At 41.0% G+C, this 16,489-nt stretch overlaps 1 long non-coding RNA gene across 1 annotated transcript in view; it reads right to left on the minus strand.

Moving 5' to 3' along the window:
* LOC309653013 overlaps positions 1–16,441 on the minus strand; it is a 36,191-nt gene extending 19,750 nt beyond the window's left edge. Inside the window, exon 1 of the long non-coding RNA XR_014258978.1 lies at positions 55–16,441. This is a non-coding gene — a long non-coding RNA (uncharacterized lncRNA). The remainder of the gene's footprint in view (positions 1–54) is intronic.
* Between the last annotated feature and the right edge of the window lie 48 nt (positions 16,442–16,489).

Raw genomic sequence — 16,489 nt, forward strand, 5'->3', positions numbered from 1 at the left:
CTCACAGCTCAATACACGGCCTACCTGTACCTCACAGCTCAATACACGGCCTACCTGTACCTCACAGCTCACTCTGCCACTCTGCCAGGCAAGAGAGAGAGAAGAGCTGAGTTGGTATCTGTTGAGATTTGGCTCTCTCCGCCTTACTCTGCCTAAAGACACAACAAGCCCCCTCCTCCTTTTTTTTTTTTCTTGCAGTTAAAAGTCTAGCATTTCTCTTTTCCACTGAGATGAAGAATTTTCCAACAAGAACTTGAGTTCTTCCAACATTGTGAGCAAACATCTTCTACTGAGTGTGGACCGGAGAGAGCAGTGACTGTGGCTGACCAGCACACCATTCTGTGATGTGCCAGATTTTTGGAAACAGAATAACCGACCTAATTTCTCTGTGGACCAGAATCAGAGTCCAATCCCTGTCTGTAGAAAAATAAGCCTAGATGAGACCTACGGCAACCATCCATCCGTACTTCTATTTCTTTTTTTTTTTTTAAATTTTTAATTTATTTTTGGCTGCGTTGGGTCTTCGTTGTTGCACGCGGGCTTCCTCTAGTTGCAGCGAGTGGGGGCTACTCTTTGTTGCAGTGCGTGGGCTTCTCATTGCGGTGGCTTCTCTTGTTGTGGAGTATGGGCTCAGTAGTTGTGGCTCGTGGGCTCTAGAGCGCAGGCTCAGTAGTTGTGGCGCACGGGCTTAGTTGCTCCGCGGCATGTGGGATCTTCCCAGACCAGGGCTCGAACCCGTGTCCCCTGCATTGGCAAGCGGGTTCTTAACCACTGTGCCACCAGGGAAGTCCCCGTACTTCTATTTCTAAACAGGGTGGTCCCCAAGCGGCTGCACATGGAGACTCTGGGGTCATCCGGATGTTCTGCTGGGCAGAGCACTGCACAGTGTTGCCCTGTAACTGCTGCAAAGCAGGTTTAACTCTACTCTCAGAAAACCCAGCTGTGCTTTGTATGACACAATGTGGACATAATATGGATAAAGAAATGGGCTCTTTCTGGATGCAGTGAGTTTGAGAGGCAGGTGTGGATGAACAGCCATCATCACACATACTGGGGTCTTTCCTGCCTTGATCTGTTAATACCCAGTTTGAACTGAGGTATTGTATCTTTTAGTGTGGACTTCCTTTTAATTAGGTTTTAGTCTTGTTTGGAATCAGGGACTTCTTTAAGACTAATAAAAGCAATAGGTATCTCCCAACTGCATGTATTTATATTCAGACATTTAATTTCAGGGGTTCACAGAACCCTTGAAGTTATGGCCCCAGATTAAAGATCCCTGCTTTAGATCCTTCTATTTAATAGCACTTATTTTAGGCTACTTGATGGATAGAAAGACAAGGGTTAGTGAAGGGACAAGGTGTAGACAGTTAGGCTCCAACACTGCCGCCATTATTTACTAGCCCTAAGACATTGCTGAGCTTCTTCATTTGTAAAATGGGAAGCCTGTAGCACCCTCTCAAGGTTGTTGTGAGAATAAAATGAGGCTATTTTCTTGGTTTTTGAGTAAGTTGGTGTTCAAGAAATGGCAGCAATAACTCTTATTGTTATCGCTATGTTAACATTGTTTTTATATTATGCAGATAGCAAATGGAAGGCACATCCAAACATTTTGCAACAGAAGTGTGATTAAAATTCCACTTTTAAGGTTGCTACCTTCTCTTAAGGTATCTGATGCACTTACATTTATGCATAGCTCTTGGTGCCCTCATCCACAGCATTCATCTCTAAACACTGTGGTAGTCAAGCATTTATTAATAGAACAAAGTACCTGGCACATTTGTAGATGCTCAATAAAAATGAATCATTATTGTAATTATCATTAGTCATATTACTACTGTTGTTATTATTACTGTTGATGCTTCATAAGTCGTCCTCCAGTGGAACCTTAGTTTTAAGAGAAAGAGGGTCTCAAGATGATTTTTTCCAAGGAGGGGGAAAATATCTCAAAGTCACTGTAATAAGGAGAACAAAAAGCTAGCTTTTTACCTCTTCTCTTTTGTCAACATTCTATAAAATAAATTTATTTCTTTTTCTTCTGTTTACTTTGCTCAAGATAGGCTGGATGTCCAGGCTCACCAGCCCCTCCAGGACAAATGACTAAATTGGTTTATAATAGTTTCTGGAACAACAAGGAAATATATCAGCCCTCCATTATGGGTCGGTTGGCTCTAGGTTCTCCCGGCTAAGAAATCTATGTGCTCAAGGTCTCTCTCCCCTTCTTGATGGTCAGACTTGTCCTCAGGCCCTGAATTCTCTTGAAGGTACAAATGACTAACAACACTTGAAGTATGAGCACTTACCATGATTGTAAAGTCGGAGTCAAGGTCCAGGATCATGTCTTAGAACACCCAGAACCTGGCAAAGCCTCAAATATCAAATGAACAAAGTAAAGGAATTCGAGTGGGTGGAATGTTAGTTGTTAGTGAGTAGGATAATTTATTTTGGGGAGGTGAAGGGGTTTCTTGGTGCCCTTGAAAGCTTACTGTTTTCTCTTGCCCTGAATTTTCTGGCTGTGGAATTCAGACACCACTCTATTACTAGTGTCTGAATATACCAAATACAGTAATATGTATAACTATAATTTTTTAACTTGAAGCTCTGCTTTTCCTCCCTATTCCAGGGTAGATCCAGATTCACTAACATGGTAAGCATTTTTCAGGGTGCCACAGTGTGAGAGGGTCTGACTGAAGACACTGTACTGGTTAGTTATTGCTTCATAACAACTACCCCAAACCATAGTGCCTTCAAACGACAACCATGGGGTTTTTTTTCCTTCAGGATCTCGCAATATGGGCTGGGCTCAGTTGGGTGGTTCTCTGCTGGCTTTTCAGCGTTTACTCATAAGGTTGCATTCAGCTGGGGAGTTGGCTGGGGACTGGGCTTAGTTGTTTCATGAATGAATAAGATGGAATGGCTCTTCCTTACAGTGAAATTCCAGTTGATAAATGTAGAAGGAATGAAGGGGATAGACAATCATCAATGGGCAAACATCACAGTAATTATTCTTACAAGGATTATCCATGGATGCTTAAATCAGTGGTAGAGCATGATGAGAAGTGGGATATTTGCATGGTCTCAAAGCGTCTCCTCAGAAGATATTTATTGATTACAAAAGAAAAATGGTATCTTTAGAGTAGAGAAAGTTAGCATATATAGTACTTAAATCAAGTGATCAAAGTTGACATTACTAATAAGATATACTTACATCATTTACACCTGATATGATGCGTAGAGAAGAACACATCACTTCTATGGTATTCTTGCCAAAAATGCCTAACCTCGATCTGATCATGAAAAAACATCAGACAAACACAACTTGAGGGACATTACACAGGATACTTGACCAGTATGCTTCAAACATGTCAAGGACATGAAAGGCAAGGAAAGACAGAAACTGTCACAGTGTGGCAGAGACTTAAGGAGACATGATGACTAAATGCAACATGGTATCCTTGATTAGATCCTGAATCAGAAAAGGGACATTAGTGGATAAACTAGTGAAAACCAAAGAAAATTTGTAATTTAGTTAATATTAATATATCAATGTACATTTCTTAGTTTTGATAAATGAACTATGGTTATGCAAGATATTAATGTTAGGGGAATCTGGGTGAAGGGTACATGGTGACTGTATTCTTTGCAACATTACTGTAAGTCTAAAACTATTAAAAAATAAAATATTAAAAAGTGAGGTAATGAAGCATAAACTGTGTGTATAGGTGTAGCGAGGCAAGTGCTGAAGCAGGGACCCAATGGGAGTTTATTACAAATAGTCCAGGCAAGAAATGATGGTAGTTTGCAACAGGGTTGTTGCAGTAGAGGGATGAGACAGTGATTCTGGGTATATTTGGAATGTGTAACCAACAGGATTTGCTGATGGATTGGTTGTAAGGGGAAGAGAAAGGGGGGAACTGAGACCATACTGAGACCTGCTAGAAGGTACTTCCTTGCTCCTCTGTTTCCTAGAGAACTGGTCCTCTTAAAAAAATCAGAGACTGACTCTAGGAACAGGGTACCTGTAAGTCACGTGACTGGAGGAGTAAAGCTCTGGGAAATGAAGAACCAGCAGGCTGAGGACAGAGAGAGAACTGACATTGGTGGAAAGGAGATGCCCAGAAGAGAGGGTATTTGCTGTCATGTAAATCCATTTTTCATCTCTGACTGACATTGATCTCCTCCCTCTTATAAAGACAAAGGACACAACACAGAAATACGAGGAAAACATGAGTTGAGAAAATAATAGCTAGTCATGAGAGAGGGAATGTCTGACGAACCATGGTATCATCATTGACCTGCAGTCCCAATTATTTACGATCTGGCTCTTTACAGAAAAAGTTTGCCAACTCCTGGCCTAGGCAGTGAGGGGATAAGGACACAGGTTAGTGTCTGTGTAAGTATATTATGAATGCTGCCCAATATGTTGTAGGGCAACTAAAACATTAAGATAGAAGATGGAGAGAGCTGATATTGAAAAACTAATCCATAATTCACCTTTATTAACAGCCTCTATCTGATGGACAAAACCCCTCAGCTCCACTGGTGTCACTTTGAAGTGTCTATCCTTATTTCTAGGATAATCTCTCTGTGATGGAATGGAGACATCCATCCCACTGTTGAACCTGTCACACTGTATTTATTTTCTTCTTACGCCTATTTTTGGCCCCCTTCTTATTTCTTTTCTACAATTCCCCCCCTCCTTTGTTCAGTCTTTGTCTTTCTCCCTTACATACTCACCCGAGTTTGACAGCGTGATTACTTAATACTCACCTGCCAAATTAACTGACTTATTTTACCAACTGGGTGGATATACAGTACTTTGACACTTGCTATTTGAGTATTTTACTGATCTTTTTTGTATGTCCATGATGAATAAATAATGGTGCAAGCATTCACATATTGGTAATTGGACTGTTTTGTATTAAAGTATGCATCACAGTATATATTGTCTCTCTTACTGTTTGACTTTAGTGTAGTGAAGATTAATAGGTTAATATTAAAATTAATAGCTTTCTTCACTCCTCTTCACTTTCTAGACTCCCTTTTCATTTCTCCAAGTTAGGATGATTACAATGAAAGAAGAAAGGGCATTTAGCCAAATGTGCAGTGTGAATAGCAGATTAGTGCAGTTATTTGAAAATAGAACATATTCCTGTAGTTTCCAAACATTTCGTTTTGAAATGGCCCCAAGTTTTTTGTACCAACCAAGCACTATTGGCAACCATCTGGTGGTGGTGTTTATTACATTGGAGAGTTCAGTTGTATTCCCCAATACAGAACACACTGTCATAATTAAAAGCACATAAGCGCCCCCTTCCACCTTCCCTGCCTCCTTTCCTACACAAACCCACGCCCTCGGCAGTGAAAGTGCAGCGTCCTAACCATTAGACCGCCAGGGAATTCCCCCTCCTTTCCTTCCTTGATTCTTTATTCCTTCCTTCCCTTTTACCTCCACTCCTCACTCTCTTTCCTCCTCCCCCCACACCCCTCTGGCAATGATTCCAATGTGTCTAATGTGTATATTCAAACTTGTGTGTATCAGAATATGTAGGTTATGTAAGAATAACCTTACAGAATATATAAGGCTATATTGTGGGTATGTTTTTAAAGTTTATATTACAGTTTTTCCAAGTAACTCATTCTGTTTCTTAATATTTTTTTCATTTAGGACCGTGTCCTTAATATCTATCCATGTTGTTGTGTGTCCATCTACTTTGTTGCTTCTAACTGCTGCATAATATGCTACAGTGTGTGCCCTTCACATTCTATTTATCCATTATACCCCAGTGATGGACACTTAGGTTGCTCCAACTTCCTTTACCGCAAACAACCCTCATCATGAATGTCCCTTTTTAGGCTGTGTGTGAATTTATCTGGGATATATTCCCAGGAGTGAGATTGCTGGATCTTAGTGTGAATGAATATTTTGATTAAATTCTGCCAAATTGCTCTCCATAATGTCTGCATCAATGTGTGTGTGTGTGTGCGTGTGTTTGTGTGCACATTCTCAGAGCCCGAGGGTGAAATATTATGTGTTAGTTGTTATCCTTGAAAATTGATGAAGCCAGATTGGGGACCATTGCTTGGGGTGACAGGAAAGGTGGAATCACATTAACTTTTCTTTGAGGATTCAGTCTGCATTCTTATTGATAGTAAAAGTAACTACCATAAAGTGAGCACTTATTATGTGCCAGGGACTACTCTAGGTGCTTTAATTCTTTGTCTTATTTAACCTTCACAATAATGCTATGACATAGATGTTGGTATTATAACTTCTGTTTCAAGGATGTGAAAACCTAGGCTTAGAGAGTTTTAGTGACTTGCTTGAGCTGGTAAGTTTCGGATCTAGGATGGGACTCAGGTCTGTCTAACTCCAAAGCCTGTGCTCTTAATCACAATGCTACAGTAACTCTTCATCATCCCTGTATCAGAAAGACTTTTTGAGATATTTGATATTTGTCCCCACCAACTCTGTGTGCTGTAGGTTTTAGAACATGAGGTTAATGTCAGGGGTGAGGGTGGGGTGGGGAAGAGGGAAACTATGCGAAGGACCATTGCAGCCTTGTGCATCAGTGTTCAGTACACCATAAGAGAACACATTTGCATTCTGGTTTATAGCTCAGTTACTTTATTTTTGATGAGTGTGAATCCGTCTCGCAAGTGGTAAAATCATGTGTTTTGAAATACCAAAACAGAGGCCAAGGCCGCATGACTTACAATGAACAATAGAAGCGTTCTTTTTCTTTTTAAACATATATATTTTTTAAGTTCTCAATTTTTAAAAAAATTTATTTATTTATGGCTGCGTTGGGTCTTCGTTGCTGTGCGCGGGCTTTCTCTAGTTGTCGGGGGGGGGCTACTCTTCGCTGCGGTGCGCGGGCTACTCATTGACGTTGCTTCTCTTGTTGCGGAGCGCGGTCCTCAGCAGTAGTGGCACGTGGGCTCAGTAGCTGTGGCTCGCGGGCTCTAGAGCGCAGGCTCAGTAGTTGTGGTGCACGGGCTCAGTTGCTCCGCGGCATGCGGGCTACTCCTGGATCAGGGCTCGAACCCGTGTTCTCTGCGTTGGCAGGCGGACTCTTAACCACTGCCACCAGGGAAATCCAGCAATAGAAGCTTTCTTAATTGACCTCTACTTAATTACGTTGTTGGAGGAACTGATGTTCTCCATTTCATCTGTAAGCCGTACTTACTGATGCCCACGGCATGCTGATTACTACACTTGCAGTTAGTACGCTCCTCTTCGCTTCTGATCCTACTAAATGAATTCTATGCTTAACAGAGACAGTTGTGTTTGTTCCCCAACCTGTTTATATGGGTTGTAGTTAGTAACGTAAATGATATAATTTAATTAAATGTTAACTGAATGGATGAAATGTGAGCATAATGTTTCTGTGAAAATTAGGTTTAATATGTTCATAAGACTCAATAAATATGAGTTGCTAAAAATAGTTATTGATAAATTAGGTATGGGGAGGCAACTGTAAAAGATGGAAAAAATCATTCAATTTCTCGACACGGGAATTCCCTGGTGGAACAGTGGTTAGGACTCCATACCCTCACTGCCGAGGGCCTGGGTTTGGTCCCTGGTCAGGGAACTAGGATCCTGCAGCCAGTATGGTGTGGCCAAAAAAAAAAAAAAATTCTCAAGGGATTCTCAGCTCAGATTGCTTCATAAGTGTCTTTGAGTTCTCAGTTCACTTTGAAGAAACAGTACTAGGAATCATAGATGATCCATTATGGGTGTGGTTTATGCAAGAAAGACCATATACAACTCCAATTAGCAGACCCATCCTCAAAGGCTTTGACCTTTCATCAAAATATTAGCAAATAGGGACTTCCCTGGTGGCGCAGTGGTTAAGAATCCGCCTGCCAATGCAGGGGACACGGGTTTGATCCCTGGTCAGGGAAGATCCCACATGCCGCAGAGCAACTAAGCCCGTGGACCACAACTACTGAGCCTGCGCTCTAGAGCCCGTGAGCCACAACTCCTGAAGCCCGCGTGCCTAGAGCCCATGCTCCGCAACAAGAGAAGCCACCGCAATGAGAAGCCCGTGCACTGCAACGAAGAGTAGCCCCAGCTCGCCGCAACTAGAGAAAGCCCGTGCACAGCAACGAAGACCCAATGCAGCCAAAAAAGAAAAAATATTAGCGAATAAACGTACATTTGTGTTTTAAGTTAAATCCAATAGTTACCACATCTTCTTAAGCCAGTCATCTGTTGATGGGGACTTGGGTTGTTTCCATGCCTTGGCTATTGTAAATAGTGCTGCTGTGAACATTGGGGTGCACGTGTCTTTTATGGATTAGAGTTTCATTTTTTTCCTGATATATATATACCCAAGATGGGATTGCTGGGTCATACCTGCCACTTTTTAAATCTACCTTTGAATGTTCTTATTTTGCATTAAGGAGCACTCTCACTCACTGGAAGGCACGAGCTTTCACAAGTCTTGCTGTAGCTTGTTGCTTCTGCCTGCTTAAGGTCTCAGGAGTTTGTCATCAAAATTCTGATCTCAGCTCCTCACAACATAGGAGCAATGGCTCCCTATCACTCCCTAATGACTCTCCCTTTGAGATTAGGGTTCTTAACAGTTTTGAGGGTCACACACCTCTTTGAAAATCAAGTGTCAGCTTTGGACCATTTCACCTACAGATACAATGCACATGGAATTTTACATATACATTATTGGGCAGGGTTTTGGACTTCTTAAAGCCCATTCATGCATCCAGGTTCATTATCTCAGCTCTACTTGATGCTACATGGGAAGATTAGGAGTCTGGGTTATTCTTGGCTCTGCCATTAACTAGTTAGGGCACCGTAGGCAAATCTGTTAACCTCTTTGGGCCTCAGATTCCTTATCTGTAAAATAAGAGGTTTATCATGTTATCCTCAACTATCTCTTTCAGTTCTACCTTATAATTCTATTCGTGCCCTCCAGCCGTTTTTATGAACCGAACTTGGCATCAACCTCAGAAAGGGCCTGAAATCACTGTTTCTTGCAGAACAAAAAAGAATGGTAACAACTAAAAGTGGGTAGTGTCTAAGAGACATTATCTTTTCTTTTGATTCCACAAACATGTATTGAGGGCCTACTATGTGCCCAGCCTTGGGCCAAGCACTATAAGTTTCACAGATAAATAAGGCTCCCTCCTTGCCTCCCAGGGTGGGGGAGGTTTCAGTGCACTTACACATACGTTTTCTGTTTTAAAAAGTGAGAAAAGACCAAGTTATGTGAATTTCCCTGGGCCTGAATAAAATCTGCTTAAATGGTCTCTATTCAGGCTTTTCCTGGCAGCTATGCTCCTAATTCAGCTCTCTCCTTCAGGAGAAAAGCTAATGTATGGAGAACCAGGCTTCTTTGCCGTTCTGCAACTCCTTGCTTGCCAGAGACCAGCTTTTAATTCTTAAAGGAACCCGGCGTTTCTTCCCTGAAACCTTTGAAAATCCCTCTCAACAGCACAGTTCACAAGCAGTCCTGTGGTAGTTTCCTCACACCCACATTGCTTTCCTGACTCCCAAGCAGGAGGGAATGAGTTGAACTGGTTTATGGGGGATACAGTAGAGCATTGAGAAGTTCTCATTTTTATTTACTTATTTGATAATCTGCTACTTATTTTATTTTTCCTCCTTTGTTCAGTCTTTGTCTTTCTCCCTGTGATACTCACCCGATTCTGACAGTATGATTACTTAATACTCACCTGCCAAATTAACTGACTTATTTTACCAACTGGGTGGATATACAATACCTTGACACTTGCTATTTGAGTATTTTACTGAATTTTTAAAAAAATGTCCCTAGTGGTATCTTATCCAAAGGCAAAGCCCTAGGGCTCCTTTTGTTTAAAAAAAAAAAAAAGCCATTTGTTGCTTTTGTATTTATAAACCATGTTTGGTTATAATACATGTTCCACTCTAAGGGCCAACCAGTTTTCTCCTTCCAGTTACAAAGGGCTTTCGAAAGATACAAATATAAGCGTATATTCCAATTTAATTTTGTGCAAATTGTTCTGCCATCCCCCAACAAGAATATGGCTTTGTTCACAGAGATTTAGTCCCTGGATTGGGCCAATTAAGCTATTTTTTGTTTGAATTTTTTTGGTATACAGTCAGAAATGGATAAATAAAATACTTCCCAAGAGCCAAATAACTACCTTTTTTTAATGAGTAGAAGTGGGATTAATGGCATTTTTTTTTCTTTTCTTATCTTTCCAGGAATTAATATACTGCCCACCTCCAGCACACACATTTCTCCTAATAGATCAGTATGAAGGAGTAAAAGAGAAAAGGGTAAAATAAGAGCTCACATATATATTTTCCCATTTTCTCAAACAAATACTCAAGTAAACATTGAGTCTTGAATTAATTATTGTTTTAGGGTTATAGGAGATAGTATAGTTTGTTCTATACTCTGATATAGGTAGATATTTACATAACATTTGTAGCCTTCTCTGAGCAGGCAGGATTTTGGTTTCAGGGCCGGAAAAGTTATGTAAATTTCCCTAGGACTGAATAAAATCTGCTTAAATGGTCTGTCTCAAATGGAGCCTTCCGTACCTTGCAGCCATTTGTGTTTGGGCTTCTAGAAACAAGGAAGGAGAGAAAAACAACAAGAATAATAGGCTGAAGGAAGTCTGTGAGTCAGATTGTATGCCCTAAGAGACAGAATGCTTTCTCTTTAATCCAGTGGAAGCTAACTGTCAAGGTGAAATGAAGATAATGCTTGAGTAACACTTGGTTATCAGGGGCCATCTTATTTAAGCTTTATTGCCTCTGAATTTGATATGATTAGTATGGTTTAAAGCACAGGGTATTTCATGAAGAGGTATATAGTTTACTTTCCATTTGATCTCCATGATACCCAGAATCCTATAGGCATTGTCCTTAGTAATTTCAGTTTCCTAGAAATACTTTCAGTTCCTACAACCTCTACTAACAGTGGTTCCCAAAATGTGGTCCAGGGACCCAGAGGGTTCACAAGACCTCTTCAGGGGATATACAAGATAAAAACTATGTTCATAATAATATTAAGAAACTATTTGCTTTTTTAATTCTCATTTTATCTTGAGTGTAGAGTGGAGGTTTCCAGGGGCTGTATGATGATGCATGATATTGCAACAAACCGGATGCAGAAGCAGATACATGAAACAGTTGTCTCCTATTAAAATCAGACGTTAAAGAGACTTGGAAAAATATAAAACAATGCCACTTGTTTCACTATGTTTTGTTTTGGAAAATATAACTATTTTTTCACAAAATGTTATTTATATTAACATGTAATGAGTCTATTGTTTTTTTGGGTTTTTTTGGCCACGCTGCGTGGCTTGCGAGATCTTAGTTCCCTGACTAGGGATCGAACCCTGGCTACCACAGTGAAAGTGCCGAGTCCTAACCACTGGACCACCAGGGAATTCCCATTAAATGAATTGATAAATAATTTAAAATTTCTCAGTTTTCATTTCTAATATGGTAAATATCAATAGATATAACCCATATAAACAAAAGCTCTTTGGAATTCTCAGTAATTTGTAAGAGTGTCAGGGGTCTTGAAACCAAAAAGTTTGAGAACGGCTGCTCCATTTACATACACGTGGTCTAGCACGGGAAAAGAACGTAAGAGAAACACTGTAAAAAGTTCAGAAAAATCAGTTAATATCGAGCCTGAGGATTTAAAAAAATAAGCTAGCAATAACACATCTAAATTTCAATTTCAATTGTAATTGTGTGCCTTACAAAGACTCATTGGTGTGACATTACACATTCTCTGTCATATGAATCTGCTCGAATTTAGCAACTCAGGGCTAATTTCCATTGCTCTTTGTAATTTGATCATTGTTATATAGGTGTTTCTTCATTTGCCACTGAAATGGAATATTTAACCATTGTTACACAGGTGAAGTTGGTGGCATTTACCATTTGGTCTGTTTTCCCCATATTTTTTTGGTTCTGGAAGATAAACAGTATCTGGTGAATTGTGTAGTGCAATTATCTTTGATCATCTGAAATTCATAACTTCTGTGTATTTGTTAATTAACTTAAAAAGGTGGTAGCTTCAAAAAAATAGCTGTTAATAGTGTTGATGAAACCGTAAAAATTTGAAATTCGTGCTGGCACTCCATAATTCTTTATAATTAAGTTACCTTTACCCCAGTCTTATATATTTTCATTCTTCCTATTCTTCAGAGAGGACTGTATGCAGTTATGAACAATTTAAATGGGAATGTGGAGATTTAGAGAGAGATTTTATAGAAGAAAAGCTGAAATTAATTGAGATTGTTTAGCCTGAAGAAGAGGACTTAACAGAAATCTCTAAGCATAGCCTTATTTTGCAAAGGATGGAAACCAGCTGTCTTTCAACTCAAGGAGACTAGAATAAGAGGACCCGGACTTAAAGTGTAATCAGAGGGATTTAGTTAAGATACACTGAACATGTTTCCTCACAGCGGAGGCTGGTAGACTCTGGAGTGGGTTCCTGAAGGCAGCTGTGGACTTTCTTTCTCTGGAGTCTTAGGAATTCAAAACCATTTCCATGTTGATCAGCTGTAGGCAGAAGTTAGGCGACTGCTTCCTAACTTACTGAGACTTTGGCACTTCGACATCTTAAAATTTTCATTGGAACATCTGGACGTGGGTAGGCAGAAAGGCCTTTGTAAAATTATATCTGACTATTATAATGAAGAGGGAGGAAAGGGAGGGAAGAGACCGTTAATGCACAGAATTCAGCAGCAGGGGTGGTTTCTGCTTCTCTGCCTGCTTCCTTTCTTCTCCCTAACAGTTCATGTTCTACTTGGCACTCAGGATGATCTTTTTCTGATTGTTATACAGCAGAAACTAACACAGCATTGTAAAGCAATTATACTCCAATAAAGATGTTAAGAAAATAATTTTTAAAAAATGATCTTTTTTAAAAAAAATATTACACCAAATATATTTTCTACTGTGGTAAAATATGCATAACATAAATTATACTGTTTTAATACATTTTAAGTATACAGTTCAGTGGCATTAAGTACATTCACATTGTTGTACAACCCATCACCACTATCCCTCTTCAGAACTTTTTCATCACCCCCAACTGAAACCTGCCCCTTTTAAACAACAACTCCCCATTCCCTCCTACCCGCAGCCCCTGGTTACCTCTGTTCTACTTTCTGTCTCTATGAGTTTGAAGAATGGTCTTTTAAAAGAGCATATCAGATCATACAGTTTCCCTGCTTCAAATCCTGCTATTGCTTCCCGTTGCAATTAGAATAAATTCTCAACTCCTCACTGTGGTCTACCTACCTCTCTGAGCTCATCTTCAAGCGCTGTCTTCCTTGTTCACTGCACCTCACTATTTTGCCTTTATTTTTTGTCCCCCTAATATTCTAAGCTCATTCTCATCTTGGGGCCTATTCCTTTGCTGGAATGTTTTTCCCTGGAGCTCCTTCTCATCATTCAGTCTCAGCTCAGGTATGACCTCTTTGGAGAGGTCTCCTGTAACCACTCAGTGTTCGGAAGCATCCCCTCAGTTCTGTCTTTCCCACTACTTTATTTGTGTTTTCCCTATAGTGCTTGTAACTGCCTGAAATTGCTTTATCTGCCTTCAAGCTATATCCAGAATCTGGCCACTTCTCGCTCCTCCACTCTTACCTCCCTGGGCTGAGCCATCTGTCACTAGGATGGCCCTGGTAGCCTCTGCACTGCTCTCTTCGTTCCACCCTTACTCTCCTCGCAACAGCGTTTTCTCAAAACACCAGCCAGAGGAAAAGAGAAGTCAGAGCATGTGGGTCTCCGTTACTCTCAGAGTAAAATCCAAAGTATTTGCAAATGGCCTACAAGACCCTCATGATCTCGCCCCCTGTGACCTTTGACTGTATCACCTAATGTCTTCCCTCTCACTTACTTTAATTCCTGTAATTGGTCTCCTTGCTATTCCTTGATCAAGCCACACCCGCTCTTGCCACAGCTAGTGGCTTTGCACTGGCCAATTCCTTTTAAACATTCTATGGCATTTATTCATTTATCATATTTATTGCTTCTTGCCTATTCCCAGAATATATGGTCCACAAGGTAGGGAGTTTTAAAATTTTATTTGCTGCAGTATCCACAGTGCCTAGAACAGTGCCTGGCATATGATAGATACTTGTTATGTGTTGAGTTGTGTCCCTCAATAAGATCTGCTGAAGTCCTAACCCTCTGTAGCTGTGAATGTGACCTTATTTGGAAATAAGCTCTTTGCAGATGTAATCAAGATAAGATGAGGTCATAGGGTGAGCCCTAATCCAGTATGACTGGTGTCCTTATAAAAGGAGGAAAAGGCCATGTGACAACAGAAGGAGCTGCAGCCACCATCAGAAACTAGGAAGAGGAAAGGAAGACTCTTACCCAGGGCCTGTGAAGGAGGGTGGCCCTGCTGATATCTTGATTTCATACTTCTAGCCTTTAGAACTGTGGGAGAGTAAATTTCTGTTGTTTTAAGCCACTCAGTTTGTGCTTTTTTTTTTTTTTTTTTGGCTGCGTCGGGTCTTCATTGCTGTGCGTGGCCTTTCTTTAGTTGCGGCCAGTGGGGGCTACTCTTTGTTGTGGTGCCCGGGCTTCTCATTGCGGTGGCTTATTTTGTTGTGGAGCACGGGCTCTAGGTGCGCAGGCTTCAGTAGTTGTGGCGCGCGGGCTCTAGAGTGCAGGCTCAGTAGTTGTGGCGCACGGGCTTAGTTGCTCCGCGGCATGTGGGATCTTCCCAGGCCAGGGCTCGAACCCGTGTCCCCTGCATTGGCAGGCGGATTCTTAACCACTGCGCCACCAGGGAAGCCCAGTGTGCTACTTTCTTATGGCAGCCCTAGGAAACTAATAGAATAGTTGATAAGTATTTGTTGAATAAATGTATCTGTTGTTTATCTACTTATGCTCCATCTCTTCCACAAGAATGAAAGCTCCTGGAAGATGTAGTCTGTGTCTTATTCTCCATTGTATCCTTGGTGTCTAGAACAATGCCTGGCACAAAGAGGTGTTACACAATGCTTTACAAAAGCAGTGTAGAGTGGTGGTAAAGCATGGGGCTTGATGTCAGACCACCCAGGGTTTAGGTTCTAGCTCTACCACTTACCAGCTGTGTGCCTCTGGGCATTGCTTCTGTACCTCCTCTCTTCATTTGTAGGATGGATTAGCATACCTAAAGCACTTAGAACAGTGCCAGAGTCACTAAGCACTCAATATCTGTTCTCTAGTATTCTTAGTTGCTTGGTATGACGAGACTAAGGTGATGCGTGAAAAACTTCATGAACTGGGAACTCAGGAGGCCAGGAGCTCACTGTGGGACCTTGGGTGGATGACTTTGCCTGTCTGGACCTCTGTCTTCTCATCTGCAGGCGCAGGTTTTAGATTAGCACTTCCTGAGGTAATCTCTAGCCTCAGCCTTTGGTGAGTCCATGTGGTGGGTATTACTTGCAGAACAGGCAAGACTGGGGCTGCCTTCCAAGGGTAGATCAAAGATGTGGTGGGCACATCAGAGATTGAGCCTTGGTGCGCTTTCAGTTGAGGAGAGGAGATGCAGAGAAAGGGAAAACAGAATGAGGAGACATGTGGAGCTGACCTGGCCTCCACCTGCAGCCTGAAGTCAGTCTGCAGCTGCAGAAACAGCCCAGCTTACCCTCAGAGCCATGAATAAGAAAAGGAAACTATTGTTGTAAGCCACTGAAATTTTGGTTTGTTTGTTATGCAGCAATATTGCGGCATAAACCTAATACACGGTAAAATAATACATATTTTTTGTAGCATGAACAAAGGCATAGCTCTAAAATTGCCTTCATTGGTTTTATTTTCAGCCAGTCAACCTGGACCATACAATGTGACTTTTATTGTTTAATACATATTCTCTCTCTCTCTCTCTCTCACACACACACACACACACACGCATACGCACACACTTTCTTTACAATAAATTCATGGTCGTGAGAGGATGCTGTCACCTTGATTGATCCAGTGATGACATATTACCCTTAACAGCCACCATCTTTCTTTCCTCCTTGTTGCCTTTGGAAGGTGTCGTACTCTTTCCAACTTTAGCAGGATAACTGCTTGTTGACTCTGGAAGCATCATAGCTGGGTCACTGCACATTCATACTACCCCTATCCTGGACCTTTCTCCCATTAGCCCTCTAAATAGTTTTCTTCAGAACAATATCTGAAGCACTGATAATAATTTTGTAATAGCAACTTTGGTTTTCATTTTGTATCTTGCTTGTGTAGGACACTTATCCCTGGTCAAGTGTGCTCTGTAAGAAAGAGGAAAATAAGGCAGAGCTTAAATTTTGACTCCATTTATCCAGTTCAGTGTCAGAGAGAGGATGATTATAGTTAGGTTTGCTGATTATCTATTGTGGACTGACAAATCACCTCAAAACTGAGTGGCTTAAAAAAAATCATTTTATTTTGCTCACAGTTTTGTGTATCAGCAGTTCAGGAAGGGCTTGGCTAGGTGATTCATCTGTGATCCACGTGGCACCAGCTTGGGTC

Source organism: Balaenoptera physalus (genome assembly GCF_965194825.1).
Source record: "Balaenoptera physalus genome assembly, chromosome: X".
Classification (NCBI taxonomy): domain Eukaryota; kingdom Metazoa; phylum Chordata; class Mammalia; order Artiodactyla; family Balaenopteridae; genus Balaenoptera; species Balaenoptera physalus.